This window comes from Polistes fuscatus, unplaced genomic scaffold (assembly GCF_010416935.1).
Source record: "Polistes fuscatus isolate 324 unplaced genomic scaffold, CU_Pfus_HIC Scaffold4, whole genome shotgun sequence".
Taxonomy (NCBI): domain Eukaryota; kingdom Metazoa; phylum Arthropoda; class Insecta; order Hymenoptera; family Vespidae; genus Polistes; species Polistes fuscatus.
Window position 1 is genome coordinate 10,949,861 of NW_025113118.1, and position 15,972 is coordinate 10,965,832.

Genomic DNA, 15,972 nt, shown 5'->3' on the forward strand with positions numbered 1-15,972 from the left:
CGTATGCGCATTGCGCACTAACATGACTCTTTATTTACCTCTTTAACGCAATTGAAGGTTATGTGTGTTGTGTTAATAATTTTACTTGCGTTCAAATTTTCGCGCTAACATATCTTATAGCAAACTTGTAATTTACTATAGTCGTACTTGATTTTATTTCTCGTATGATGTTTGCGACATTGCCACGTTTTCCTTGTAATTCATACTGCTTATTCAATAATATTGTAAATATCACCAATTTTTATTATTTTTCTCAATAAACAATATTGAAACTACCAATTATTAATCGCTTATATGTTTCTTTGATATTTAATCTATTGATTTGAAATTTTTGGAATTTTTCACATCACAATTTCATTATTTTTTTTTCATTTGAATAGGTCTGGTAGCATGTTTTCCATTTAACTACGTGTTAATTTGTTGCAACTAATAAATGTTATAACTTTTAAACGGGCTTGTAAAAAAATCCCAATTTTTTTGAGAAGTTTCAGTAGATTTGCCAAAATAATATATTTTTTTTTCAATCGATTTTCATCATTTTCAATATACCGACAAATCATCCTTAATACATTAGACAACAAACAAACCAACAAATAAAATAGTCGCATTAATTATTAAGGATATAGAAACTGCAACACACTTCGTGATACTTCGTTATGAAACGTCATCTATAACAAAACTTTTATTCGAGCTCCCTGATGATAGGCAATTTACGTAGGAATCGACGTTATTGACAAGGCATAGAGTGTTGCCTATCCCTAGGCGCAATACTCGATGCTAATAAATAAATAAATAAATAAATAAAAAATAAAGAGCATACTGAGAGAATAAATAATTAAATAACTGATTAAAAAATGTTCTTCGAGTAAGGACGAATACATTACCTTTAGTACTTTAACGTTTTGATAAATTTTCTTTTCTTCCTTTTTTTATAAGAACCAAATTTTTCTGCTTCGACGAAATGCTCCTCGACTCTTTTAATGGGAGAGAAATAAGAAAAAAAAAGGAAAAAAGAGGAAAAAAAAAATCATTTGCAATTTTATCGTTTCTCTCGTGCACGATTCGAAGAAAGTAATAGTATATCCTTCTAACAATAAAGTTGAAAATGCGCGAGCGTTTAGCGCCTTCCAACATTTTCAACGATTTATCGAGCTTTACTAGCGTGTTCGAAGGACGTACCAAGGGATAGTGGGGGGGGATGGGGCAGGGGATAGAAGAGAGGGGTATGTCGAAAAACGTTGAAAAAGGAAGAAGGTATAACGTATATATAGTAGTAAGTACACGATTTCGTTCGCTTTAAGTTCGATTCCACCTCCTGCGAAGGAGGATGCGAGCTCGTAAAGTCTTACCTTCCGCTCGAATTCTCTCAAACGCGCCGAGAAAACTCGTGACGCGATCTTCCAGTTATTTTTACGGTACTTTGGCATTCGTATTTCAACCTCGTCCTAAAGATCTTTAACGTCCCTTTCGAATCGGCCGTACTCGAGGGTACTTCTCCCTTTTTTTTCTTCTTTTTTATGTATATATATATGGATCGTTTATTTTGAGAGCGGTGTGTAAGTCAATTTTATTTATTTATTTATTTTTTTTTTTCCTAAACGAGATATCACATAATTCGTGATTAATTTAGCGTAAACTTTTTATTTATATCTAGTATTAATAATTGAATATCTTTAAAAACATGTCAGATGTTTTGTTCAAATTAAAATTGACGAATAAACGAAATTACGTAAAGATTGACCATGAAAGTGGTATAATTCCAATTTCCATAGACTCAGACTGGTTAAACACGTTTAAAATTTAAGGAAAATTAACTTAAATTCAGTTAATGGAATGGACACATTAGGAAAATCTTTAAACGTGATTTCAAATTACATTTCCATCTGTCAGTATCTTCAGTTAAGTTTAACAATAGATAAATATAATTTTAACGTTAAAAATAAAAGATACTATTCTTATTATTATTTATAAACGAAATTGGAATAATATAAAATATATTTTAAGTGATATTTAAATGATTATTGCGCAACGTATAGCTAATCGAAAACTGATGAACTTTTGTATAAAATACTTTTTTGTCAATTTATAGCAAGTACTTGAAAAATCGTGAAACGTGTTACGTGAGACACCCTGTATATATATATATATATATCTTTTTTAAACGATCTCAGCCGTAAAGTTTACGTGAGATATTTCTTTTTCCTCCCACGATGCGTGATCATTATTACTTTCCTTTATCTTTTTTATTCGATAAGAATTATTGAACGAAGAAATATAATGATAGGATAGTTTTTTCTTTCAAGGATATTTCTACGTGAAAAATTAAACATTAACCGTGAATATTTTTACAATTAAAACAAGTACGCGTGAACGTTTTACTCGATAATATATCAATACGAGGATATAGAATATTTGTTTGTTTTTTTTTCTCCTAATACTGACCATCTATTTAAAAAAAAAACTGGTGTGTGTACTTATGTACGCACGTAAGAAGTTTACTTCTTTGCCGTACCAAAACGAACATAACCTCAATAACCTCAAAAATAACTTCAAAAAAAAACTTCAAGAAAAAAATAACTTAAAAAAAAAAACTAGTGTGTTACTTATGTACGCACGTAAGAAGTTATACTCTTGCCGTATCAAAAACGAACATAACTCAATAACCTCAAAAATAACTAAAAAAAATAATTTCAAAGAAAAAAATAACTTAAAAAAAATAATTATTATTATATATATATATATATATAAGAAAATAAAAAAAAAGAAAAAGAAAATATCAAAATATAGATATATCCACACTAATATAAGAGAGATATATCGAATTATTTCACGCGTCAACAGCCTGGCGCGGTTACAGCATTAGTTCTCGCTTCGATCATTAAGTAAAGCGGCGCTGAGTACGATAGTACTTGGATGGTGTGACCCGCTTGAGAAAAAAAGTGGGGAAGAAGAGAGACACTTCATGCCGTATACTTGAAATCGCTTTGCCGCGCGTCGTAAATACCGACAAACTTCATGGTGTCGTTTTTACAGACGCTCGGAAAAAAATCCACTCCCATTACATTTTCCAAACGCGCCAAAGAAGTATAACTTCAAAATATTTAACTTTCATATTAACTATTGACAAATCAAAGATGACGTATTAATATTTTGTTATAAATATTGATCAAATAATTAACAGTTTTATATATTAATAGTAAAATCACAATCAGTTATTATATTATAGTTTAGGAAAAACCTCGTAGAAAGCACTTTGTATCTAATTTTAAATGTTCTACTCTTTTCTGAGATACATTATCTTCCCATTTGAAGTTTAATCTAACAATAAGACGTATGATCAAGATAACGTCTTTCGAAAGCATACTTGCTACATGCATCAAGAAACGTTCCAAGTTTATTCTAACGCACGCCAAAGAAAGATTGAAAGAGAGAGAGAGAGAGAGAGAATGAGAATGAGAGTGAGAGTGAGAGTGAGAGAGATAGACAGAACAAATTCTTTAAGATTTAACATCACTTTACCGATCAAGGTACCTCTAAGGAGCTAAATTCCCGTCTATTTTATCCCGCGTTATTTTCGATCGAACGAACGTTATTCGGACGTGTAGTAAGAGAAAATGAAAGGTCGAGATAAAAAAGGTTAAAGGCTCGAATTTACGACGGGGGGGTGGAGGAGGGGGAAGGGGTGGGCGGGGGAAGGAGAAAAAAGGAAGAGAAATAAAAAAAGAAGGAGAAGAAAAATAAAATAAAATAAAAAGAAAAAATAAAAAGAAAAAACAAAAAGAAATAAAAAGATGATGAAGAAGAAGAAGAAGAAGGAAAGAGTTAGGTAATCCGCGTCGGCACTATTTTCACGTCGGCAACGTTATTTGCGGGATATTTTAAAGTATCCTAGAGAAAATAAGGGGGATAGTTAGGATGAAGAAAAGCAACCGGGGGTCTAACTCGACGATATACGATGTCAAACCAACCCCCAAAAAGGGATTCCACCTCTTTTCTCTGTAATTTTAACGGATGAGCTGATAAAGGGAGTCGCTATTTTCATTCTTCTCTCTCTCTCTCGCTCTCTCTTTTACTAACACTCTCCTCTTTTGTTATGTACGAATAGCATAGTTCGACAAAGTTCAGAGATTTCAAAGCTCGTTCGCTCGTTCGTTCCCCTTTCCTAAGTTCGTTTTCAAACTCGTTTTAAAAAGAGAAAATCTCTGACGTATATATATATGTAGTATATAATATTATTCTTGTTAAAACTAAATTATTACATTGGTAACGTCGACAATTTCAACGATATTTATTCTTATCGTAGTATTCGTATTTTTATTATTACAATTATTTTTCTCTCGTTTTATTAAAAAGAAGAAAAAGGAGAACAGTGATGGGGGTGGGTGGTGGTGGGTGCTGGTGCTGCTGTTACTGATGGTGGGGCATGTATGAAAAAATAGAGTCCGAGGAAGAAGAGTTAACAAAAAAGAAGATGAAGAAGAAAAAATAATAAAAATAAAGAAAAAAAAAAGACAGTTAAATAAATAAAACGAAACCTAGGGGGAAAAAAAATTGCAGGAGGAGGAAACGCACGCAACCAGTTGGAGCAAAAATTTGTTGATTGTATATGCGCGTGTAAGTGTGTGCGTGCCTGCGTGTGTGCGTATTCGTATACACACGTATTATACGGAGAAACGCACACATACACGCATACACACACACGTATATATAGATATATATATATACGTAGGTATAACCGAGCGAACGAACGATATTTCATTAGAAAGTACGAGCTGGCAAATGCTTTTATTAAAAACCGTGCGAATCCAACGTTGTAAAAAGCACCGGGCCGTGGCCAGGGTGAGAGACCGCGTGGATTTATGCGAGAGAGAATCGAGAAAAATTTCTGATCGCGTGCTTTTTCATTCGCGTTTTGCGGTCGTCGCGACGCCGACGTCGTCTCTACGTCGTCTACGAATACGATTACGAATACGATTACGAATACCGTTACGGCTACGGTTACTTCTCCTTCTACCTACCACCCTTTCATCCCTTTTTCCTCCCCCTGTCCCTCCTGTCTTCTCCTCCTTTCAACCGATAGCTCGAATATTACGCGGTTTTCCAGTTACGTCCACTGTTCTCTTTGCCTGATTTATCGACACTATACTTCTTTTTGTTCTTTTTATTTTCCTTTTTTTTTTTTTTACTGGTTGTTTTCTCCTACTCGATGATTCTCGAACAATTGAAAATGTCTAATCATTCATTTCTCATTTCTATCTCCGTTTGTATAACTTTTTATCTGTGGTCTTTTTTTTTTTCATTATCTTTTTCATAATATTGAAAACGAATACGAATTTACCGATGTTTGGAAATATCCTGATGTGTTTTCATAAGTTTTTAATAATATATATGGAAAGTATCAAATATTAGAGATAATATATGTATGCGAATGGTATTACCTTAAGCTCTGATAGAGAGAAATATAAATATATTTTTTTTGATTATTTTTATTTTTAAATTAATATCTTCTCTTCTAAAGAAAAAGTTTTTACTTTTATTTGATAATAACATTATAAATTTTACAAATGATTCATAGACTTGATAATCTTTCGCGTAGAAATTGTATATTTAAATACTTTACATTAGTTAAGATTCATTAACATTTCAAGTAATATTATTAGAAAATTAACTTAATTTAATTCACATTTAATATAAGTACTCTTTATACATGCATATATTAAATCAAAATTTCGCGGTAGAGGTACCCACACTAACACACACACACACACACATATATTATACATTAAATAAATTTCTGATGTCAGAATATTTTAACTCCACGGTATAAGAGTTGCTATAAAAACGTATCTCAGTCAAAACATCCAAAAAAGATACCTAATAATAACAATAATAACAATAATAATAATAATAATAATAAATTGTAAATCAAATTATACTAACATCGATAAAATCAATTCCCGCATTAAAGGAAATAAAAAAGAGAAATAAAATGAAATAGAAAAAGATAGAAACTGAGAGAAATTCGAAGAAAGTATCGAGAGAAACGGTATAAAGTGAAACACAAGTAAGTAAATAAATACAAAGTTAAAAGAGGAGGATGTTGCGAAACTATCGATCCCCTTTGACTTCCGGACGACTAAGACTCACCGAATCGAAATGGGAATCACGCGCGAGCCACTCCCAAAGGGGTCAGACCTCGATAGATTACGAAATTTTCAAGGAAATCGTTACGGTCTCTTTTATTTCATATTCTCTATCTCTTTCCTTCCTTCCTTCCTCTTCCTTCCAACCAACTCTCTCCCCCACCTCCCCCGTTCCGACCCCCTCCCCCCCTCTCTCTTCCTCTCTGCTTCTCGCTCTCATTTTTTTTCTTTTCTCACCAACCGATCATTCACACGGATTTTTTCTTCATTATTTCGAATCCCGGTAGCAGCAGTGCTCCTATACCCCCCACCAACACCACCACACCACTACTACCACCACCACAACCCTTCGATCGGTCTCTCGTAATTTTCATGGAACTGCAATTTCTCTCCCCCCGGAAACGTTTAAATCTCCCGCTTTTACTACTCCCCCGTTCCCCTGCCAGCCCCCTTCCTCTTTTTTTTTCTCCCGGGTTTTTTCTTCTCTCTCTCTCTCTCTCGTTTTGTTTTTTGTTTATTTTTTTCTCTACTTTTTCTCTCTCTCTTTTTTTCATCATACAACCAGGACCCTCTGCTCCCCTCCCCTACCCCCCCCTTTCCAGCCACTGCGTCCCATTGGTAGGACAAAGTTCTAGATATTTTCAACCGAGGGCAAAACGCGTACCTACCTACCTACCTACCTACCTACCTACCTACCTACCTACCTACCTACCTTCGCAAGCCACATTTATGTAGGCCGAGATTCGTGAATTTCGAGTAGAGATTCGCATGCAATGAACTCGGTTCGTAATACATGCGATCGTTCAAAGCAACGAGCATACGTGCTACTTGAGAACCACCCTTAAACCTATATAGACTTTATACGTGAGTAGGTAGGTGTAGGTAGGTAGGTAGGTAGGTAGGTAGGTAGGTACACATTTCGCGTACGCAATAGATGCCAATTTATTATAACAAAGCTCGGCTCATTAAATCTCGATCTAATTGTCAATTTCAATCTTTAATCTCAAATCTAATAAATCTTATAATTGAATTTCACTCGATTAACGATTCGATTAAATTTTTGTCCGACATTATTGTTCTTTTATTTTATTAATTATATATATAAGTTGATTTATATTACGAATTATTGAAGAAATCATTTCCATGTATTAATGAACATTTCCTTAAAATACTCGTTTGATATATTCTCGTAGGAAAATTGTCTATTCGTTTAATTGAAAGCAGTGGAACGAGCAGATAGTGTTGAAAATTACGAGCGAGATTTAAATGTCCTATGGGTTGTGTCTTTCAAGATTCCCATGAGTCTCGCGTGACTTGTATATCGTTGGAATAATATCCGAATGTAGAAAACTCGTTTGTATATTATGCGTTATGAAAGGAGAGAATATTTGTTTCTCGTGAGAATTTCACGAGAGATAGAGAGATAGAGAGAGAGAGAGAGAGAAAGAGAGAGAAAACTCTCAAATGGCATATCCATCATTTAGGATTTTGTGTACGAGCCAAAATAAAAAAGAGAAAAAAGAAAGAAAAAAAGAAAAAAAGGACAAAGTGTAAGTTGATCTTGACGCGAGATCGTAGTTGATAGTAATTTAATAATCCCCCTTTAAATCTCTTCGAACAATTTTTCTTCCTTCCACGCGAATTTAATTCGCTTAACACATTTTCTTTTTTGTCAAGCTGTTTACGTTGTTATTACAATTTCTCCCTATATATAATTTAATTTCACTTAACGTTAGTTACAGCAATTTGAATTACGGTCACTAATTGTTTCTATAATACGTTATCTTCTAATATGATTTTAATATTGGTGCAAAAACGATTAGTGTTTACACGTAACCATCGATATTGAATTTGAAAATTGTATCATTTAAAATGTCAATTATTTATCGAATACTTTCAATCAAATTTATCCCTAATTAAATACTAATTATATATCATTCCTATTACTTTAATATAATAATATTTATCATAGATACGATCGATATCGATTGAACTCTTGAATTTATTATAAGAAATTATTCCAATAAATAATTTTCATCGAGAACATTTTGATTGCTATAAAAATGGTAATAAAAAGAAAAAGAAAAAGAAGAAGAAGAAGAAGAAACAAAATCACAATGAAATTTTTGGTCGGTTATTGGAAGGATTTTTTTTTTTCCTTTGCATTTTAATACCTTTTTTTTTTTTTTATTTTCTTTTCTTTTCTTTTCTTTTTATTTGTTCCTTCGAAGAAAGAAAATAAAGTTTTGGAATAGTTTTGATAACACGAACGTTTGAGCTTCTTCTTCCTTCCCTCCCCCTCCTCCTCCTCCTCCACCCCTTTCCTTTCTTTCTCTTTCATTCTTTCTTCTTCTATGTTCTCTCTGTGTTCGCCCCGTTTTCTTTCATTGATCCGACAGTACCAAACTGTTGGAACACGAGCACCTGCACCTGCAGCTGTCGCAAACACTTTGGAGGAAGATTCGATAAAGTTTTTGGGCTAGAGTGAAAGAAGAAGAAGAAGAAGAAGAAGAAGGAGAAGAAGAAGTAGAAGTAAAAGTAGAGATAGAGAACACCGAGAGACAAAACGAGAGAGAGAGAGAGAGAGAGAGAGAGAAAGAAAAATAGAAAAAAAAGAAAGAATAAAACGTATGCTATACTTTTCTTCTTCGATTGCAAACTATAAAAGCGAGCTAGGTCATAGCAAATAGAGTAGTAGTATCTCGTAAAATCCAGAATCATGGTGAAAAGTTTTTCAACTTCATTCGATGAATCCTTTCTGTCTATTATCATTATTATTGTTATTACTTTTGTTGTTATTTTTATCGTTATTATTGTTTTATCTATCGCGATGAATATCTCTTTCGTTGTATTCCATAGTATTTCTTTAAACGTAAATAAGTTAGTTCATATTTTTTTTATGAAATGATTGGACTCTGTATATGTAATAGAAATGTTACAGATTGATTTATATTCTAACGTGGACATTTAAAATAATTTCTAAATTATACGCGAGTTGGTCGAAAAGTCTTGAATCTGAACCAAAAGAAAAAGAAAAAGTAAGATAAAGAACTTTTATTCGTTTTTTTTTTGAAGGAAAGTTGCTTTTTGACCGAAATAAAAATTGTTTCTAGGTAGAAAACTTTTCAACCGATTCACTTAATTCATTTCCAGTTAAGGGGTGATGGTGTTTCTTTTTATAGAATATATTCCATATATATATACGTATAGTATTTAATTTACAAATATTGAATTAATTGTTAAATTTAAAAATGTGTTAGTAAATTATTTGAATTTAAAGGTATTTATTATTATTATTATTATTATTAATTTTGATATATTGGAAAATAAATGAATAAATCCACGAAAAATCGTACTAATTTTCAATACAATTATTTTCTAAACAATAATAGTGCATAATTTATAGAAATTGTTAGAAATGTGTAACATGCGTGTCTTATAATCCCTTATACACATACACATTTGTAGTATACACAGATACAGTTAGAGTAGTATGCAATTCTCGATTTACATGATCCGAATTCGACTGGATCCTGTGCAAAGCGTACGAAATGAATTTGATTACGTCGAATGATCGAATGCAAATTTGCAGCTTCGTTCGTACTAGGATATCATCTTGCATCCTGGTAATTCTTTGTCTTTTACATTCTTTAAACGACAACGATGACAACGTCGACGACATGACGACGAGTACGACACGACGAGGTTTAGATAAATTAGGTGAATCTGTTGGAAACGATTTAACCGACGCGTGAAATTTCAACGAGTTGAAACAAAATCGTTAAGAGAGAGAGAGAAAAATGGATAATACCATTTTCCAATAAATTCTTCTCCGTCTCTTAATTTTCTCAACAACGCTATTATTAACAAAATATTATTCTCCTATATTATTCGATAATAAATAATCGACGTATATGTTTCATGAAATATATCTCATCGCATAGGTATAATTAAATCTATCATCGGACGAATGTATTATATTTACAATTTTTTTTAAACGAGAAATGTAATTAAAATAAGCTCCTCGAGTTAATTCAACGTAAAATTGATTACCGTTAAATATTTTATGTAAATATAAAGGTATTACTCTTTTATTATTATTATTATTATCTCCTTTTTTCCTTTTTTTCTTTTCTTTTGTATCTACACGTTTTACTCTTTATGCACCTACGTGGATGATATATTAAATAATGAAATATTAAATATCATCATTCTCGTTGAGAGTTTAAATACGTGAAATAAAATAGAAACACGTTGTGTTTTATTACTACTACAGTTTGAACGAGTAAAATTTAACATCTAATAATTGCACGGTCGGTTGCGGTTTCGTTAAAGCTCTAATTTTGCTCATTAAAACACAAAGGAAAATTAATTGAAAAGAAAAAAAAACAAGGATAATTAAAAAGAAGATTTAAGAAAATTTTTTTAACGAGTTTAAAATAAAAATGCTAAAAAGAGATTGTTGTTTAACGGATGTAAAAGTGAACGCGTGCGTTATCGTGTATAAGAACACCGTTTTAACTGAAGGAAGAAAATCAGTTTAATGATAATTACGATAAATTTGCGGAATATTTAAATTTATATATTAAAAAAGAACAAAGATAATAAAATATGAATATCAATAACTTTTCATTCCTCTCATAGAATATGATACGTACCATACGATAGAAAAAGTACAATAAAGTTAATGAAAAAGTAAATAAAAAGGAAATTCATAAAAAAATGTTTAATCCAAAAGTCAAACAAAGATATTCTATATACGATCTATTTTATTTTATTGTATTTTTTTTTTTTTGGCGAAATTACAATAACCATCGAATATTGAAAAATTGTTAATCATTAAAATACTTTCTGACAATGAGATATGTTTTCAATATTGAATCAGTTTTGTTCCTTGCTGCATATATATATATGTAGGTATATATATGTAATAGAGATATGTATGTAGAATCGAAGATATAATAGAATTGGAAAAAAGTAGTTACTTTATGAGAGGAAAGGAGGAGTACGGTTTTTAATCTTCCGATATTCATTCGTTCGACGACAAATTACGGGCCACCGGAGTAATAGAACTTTGGAGAAACTATAGTAATCGTAGCATTCATTCCCGATAATTACAACAGCTGCGCCAGCAAGAACTCAGCGTGTTACATTATGTTGCGTTAGTTTGCACGTTGTACGAGTTAATCGTTATTAGCCGTTCGAATAATTCCTGTTAATGTGATTTCGAATGCTCGTTAATGTTCTCGCCTCGTGTATATATATATATATATACAATCTATGAATGATCATGATAGTACTTTGTACTGTCCTCGTTATTTTTCGTTAGTAATTAGATACCATATATAATACATACTATATATAGATATATTATATGTATGAAAATGCCGAACAATTCATCAATACTTCTACATATATGAATTATTATTGTGATAATACTAACGTATTAGTTCTGACATATAATATTACATACGTTTAACAATCGACATGCTTTGGATAATCATAAAACTGAAATCTATATAGCACGTCGTATCAATTAGCAAAGATAATGAGCCAAATAAAAAGATTTCTAAAGAATTTATTTCCAAGGGATTATAGTATCGGATATAATAATAAACTTTCGTTATATAATGAAACATCTTCAATTTATAATCATAAATATGAATAATAATAATAATAATAATATATATATATAATTATTATTTTTATAATGATCATTGCAGTTGGGTAAAATAAAGAAAGATAATATTCGCGAATTAATGGAGAAAGTATAGAAGAACAACTCGTTTCATAACGTTTTAACGTCGTTCCTCTTCCCCCTCCTAGCCCCCCTCACCGACACCCTCCCTTCCCCCTTTTTACCCACCCCCTAGACCCAAGTTGCTGCTCGAGGGGATGAAAAAACGAGCGAGCTTATTAACGAACTTGAGATTGCCGTTGAGCTCGTTGCGCTTCGCGATTGGAATTCGTAAATCGAGGTAACTTTCCGGTGAAATAACCGTGATGAAAGGGTCGAGAGGTATGTTCCTATGGTACGGTACCAACCCTCTCTCTCTTTCTCTCTCTCTCTCTCTCTCACCATCGTTTTATCGGCCGCGTATCGCTCGTTCAACCCAACTTCGGAATTTACATTGTGAAATAACCTTGTGGTAGGAGACATATTGGTCCTATGTACAATGTGAGAATTGGCTTTGTTTTAGATTATATTTAAAAGAAAAAAAAAAAAGAAGGAAAAGTAACTATAATAATATCAACATCAATATATATGTATAACATTGTATATGTATGTATGTGGTTTTCCATACACGTATCTTTCTCTGTAATTGTATACAAATTTTAATTAACGCGTCGTATGAGTTTTGTAGATCAAGGTACGTCGTCATTTGAATTTTTGTTAAAGAATTTTAATAAATAGACGCTTTACTTGAAGAGTTAATTTTTTTTTTTTTATATGTATAGATATATATGTGTATTATATTTTCTTTACTGTTTTAAAATAAATAATATTTGAGAAGTAATTTGAAAACTTTTAAAATGTATACAAATTTTAATTAACGCGTCGTACGAATACTATACGTCGAGGTGGTCGTTATTTGATTTTGTTAAAGTATTTTGATAAATGCAGTTAATTTCTTTTTATATCTTCTTTTTACCATTTTACAATAAATAATATCTTAAAAGTAATTTAAAATTTGTATGTTATATATATATATATATGAAATAAAAATTAACGTTTCCCCAAGGGATATAAGCTTTGATTAAGATCTTAAATTTTGATAAGTTCATTTATTTGTACACATTTATTTCCTTGCACAACCCGGTGGATCCACTTTATCGGGTAAAAACTAATAACCATTTCTAATTTAGATAATCATTGCAACAGAAAATAATATATATATATATATATATAAGAAAAAAAACAAGTTTATTAAAGTTAATCTAGTTTAAACGTCGTGTTCAATGAGTGTATAGGTACATACATACATATACATAAACAATACTAGCAGATTACATTCTATCGTCGTCGAAAATTAATCGCAAAGTTCACCACTAGTAATTCTATTCAGGGACGCATTTTAACGCATTGACTTTATCTATGCCAATAACGTGACACAATGGAAGCATTCAGAGCAATACCCACCCTACCATCAATTCGATCTTTTGCAACAAGCTCTCTCGGACAAGTAAAGTAGATTTCACGGCCGTACGAGTTCACTGATATTGACTGAAAATTGTGAACAATGGAGACGCTCTGTATGTGTCACGTTAAACTTAGGATATATATCTTTCTCTCTCTATATATATATATTTATATTTATATATATTCTTTGTACGTGTGTATATCTGGTTGGGGGGGGGGAAGGGGTCTGGGAAAAAAACTTCACTTCCAATCTTCAATAGTCAAGCATACTTTTCTTTTTTTATCTTTCTATTTCTTTTTTCGATATGGACACGAAACTTCGTAGCAAAAGAATTCCCGGAAAGATATCACGGTTAGGTGGGATCAAACGGAATGAATGATTCCTCCCTCCCCCCCTCCCTTCCCAACCCTCTTCTTCCATTTTTTTTCTTTTTTTATCTTTCTTTCTTTCTTTCTTTCTTTCCTTCCTTCATTTTTGTATTCTTTTTTTCTACTATACTTCTACTTTCTAACTCTTCTTTTTTTTTTTATCATTTCTTTTCTTTACCAAACGATACAGATATGGGAGGGTGAACCGAACAGAAAGAGAATTCAATCCATAAATATAAACCATCGGAGCCAATTCCAGCTGTTCTTCTGTCCCGTTCATCGGATGCCAATAGTAGTACCGGCCAGTGGGAAATCGTGTCTGTAATGTTTCCTTCTCTACCTTTTCCATTTATACAATCCGAAACCTTTCTTTCTGTTTTTATTTCACTTAGAATGGCGTTATCGTCTTTTTTTCTTTTTCGGATATCCATTGGTCTATTTTCTTTATTCCTCTTCCTTTACCTTTGAAATGATCTGTTTTCTCTTTTTTTCTTTCTTTTTTTTCTTTTTCCCCAGTAGAAATACACAAAATTTCATATTTAATTGGATTTGGTGCCTGGATATAGGCAACCGTTTATACGTCGGTAAATAATAATCTATCATTGAAGAGAAAAGAAAAGAAAGAAATTGTAGCAAACATTAAAAGATAGATAACAAATGAATCATTTTAGTAATCAAATTGATACAATTTGATATGGGTTCAAGAGAACAAGTATAAAAATAGCACTAATAAAGATATTAACGAAAAAAATTCATAAAGAAACATATCATTACGAAATGAAGGGAAAATAAATTTAATACAACTATGTGTAATTTAATATTTATCTGAAATCATAGTAATAACGTTTGTTGAAAATTATTAGGAAAAAATATGAACTTCAAAAATATATATATGGTAGTCATTATTTTTCTCAAATGTTGTTATTGACGTTATATAATTACATTGCATTAAAAGGGTTAATGGAATACACGCATATATTTATACGTAAAAGGGATTAAAAGAAAACTTATTTTAATAAATCTCGCATTACATTGCATCGCATTGAATTACAAAACCTAAATTCGTGTAGGTATGTTTTTAGAATGTCATTACGTAACCTTTGTCTAATAAGACAAGTTACAAAACATCTTTAAAGAAATGTAATTAACTGACAATATTATTCTACTTAAATTAGTTTAAATAATCATGGAATGAAAATAGACATCGTTGTGTTACTATTAGAGTAATAGTTGATAGCATAGCAGTAAGGAGTCTCGGAACATTTGCCAGTAGTTGCTAATTCATGACTGCAAAGGAGGCAGTGTGCATTATCACGAATGTCAAACAATACAGAAATTCTCGTTGCTAGATTCCTTTGTTAGGAAACAAAAGTACGCAAGTACATAAGTACTTACTTACGTACGTTTCAGAAGGAATATGGTGATGTTAAAATAGAGTAGAGAGAGAGAGAGAGAGAGAGAGTCGTGAATGGGGAAAGGAGGGAGAAAGAGGATGAGAAACGGAATGGGTGGGGGTTCGGAGAGGGTGGTTTAGGGGTGTGCTCACGCGAGAACGTAGTTTCCAAGTCTAGTTTCCTGAATGGCAGTTGAACTTCGACCGTCCCTAGCGATCGTAACGTTGATCGAATGAGATAGAGAAGGTCTGTGTGATTCTCCGGCTATCGTGATACAATGATCATCCACGGAAAGGTGGAACGGGGACCAGGGAGGAAGAGAGATGGATAGATAGTGCTACTCCAGAGAAACGATTATGAATGAAGGAGTAATTCGAAACTCCAGTTTCACGAAACTTTATCTCCTTCTCACTCACTCACTCGCTCACCTACTCACTCACTCATCCCTCTCTCTCTCTCTATTTCTCTTTCTATTTCTCCTTTGTTGTCTCACGTTTGCGTTAACTAATATATCTTACTCCGTGGTCCCCATAGTTTTGAATCGACTTGGTCGATAGTTTTGATATTTGGTAGGTGGTAGTAATTACTACGAAGTATTCAACCTCAATGTGTATAACGAAAGAAGACAAATAACTACTATTACTCCGACTACTACTACTACTACTATTACTATTGTCTATATTCGTCTAGTAAGTGTATTGTATTTTTAAAAGGTGAAAAGAGGAAAAGCTCGTGAAAACACGTGACTTTTCGAGAAAGAGAAAGACTAACAGTCGTTACTTCAACGGTGTTTAATTAACAAGTTCAAGAAGAAACAGTCTTACAGGTGTATGTTTCTTCTTACTTTTTCTTTCTTTTTTTCCTATTTTTCTTTTTTCTTTTCAAATAGAACGAGTGACACTACGTTGAAAACGGAAATCTTAAA

General features: G+C 32.1%; 1 protein-coding gene across 3 annotated transcripts in view; it reads left to right on the plus strand.

The window, feature by feature from the left end:
• Positions 1–15,972, plus strand: part of LOC122520540 (protein rhomboid-like) — a 119,321-nt gene that overhangs the window by 63,087 nt on the left and 40,262 nt on the right. The window lies entirely within an intron of this gene.